Here is a 376-nt window from a genome sequence, read left to right as displayed (position 1 = left end):
AATCCATTGTGTGGGCAGTCACGTACTAGTCTCTTGAATCTCGCCCATGCGTCACTGAGCGATTCATCTTCTTCTTGTTCGAAATTGGTGATCAATTTCCTCATTCTGGCATTTTTTGTGGGAGGGAAATACTTCTTCATAAACTTCTCCACAACTTGCTCCCATGACGTTATTTCTCCTAGTTCGAGAGAGTAAGCCCATTTTCTTGCTTTATCGCATAGTGAAAATGGAAATAACGTGAGTCAAACCTCTTCTGGAAAATATTAGGGAACACAAAAGTGTTGCAAATTTCAATGAAGCTTCGTAGATGGGCGTGCAGATCTTCACCATGCCGTCCTCCGAACTGTCCTGCTGTTTGCATCATTTTCTTGTTGTT

General features: G+C 42.0%; 1 non-coding gene across 1 annotated transcript; it reads left to right on the top strand.

Annotated features, from left to right (window-relative positions):
- On the top strand, positions 1-107 carry LOC120068721 (small nucleolar RNA R71). Its single transcript, XR_005479346.1, has one exon. It is a non-coding gene; the product is annotated as a small nucleolar RNA R71 (small nucleolar RNA).
- The last annotated feature ends 269 nt before the right edge of the window (positions 108-376 follow it).

This window comes from Benincasa hispida, chromosome 12, assembly GCF_027475165.1.
Source record: "Benincasa hispida cultivar pf3 chromosome 12, pf3_genome.v1.1, whole genome shotgun sequence".
Classification (NCBI taxonomy): Eukaryota; Viridiplantae; Streptophyta; class Magnoliopsida; order Cucurbitales; family Cucurbitaceae; genus Benincasa; species Benincasa hispida.
The sequence above is the reverse complement of the archived record's forward strand: the minus strand, read 5'-3'. Positions and strand labels throughout refer to the sequence as shown.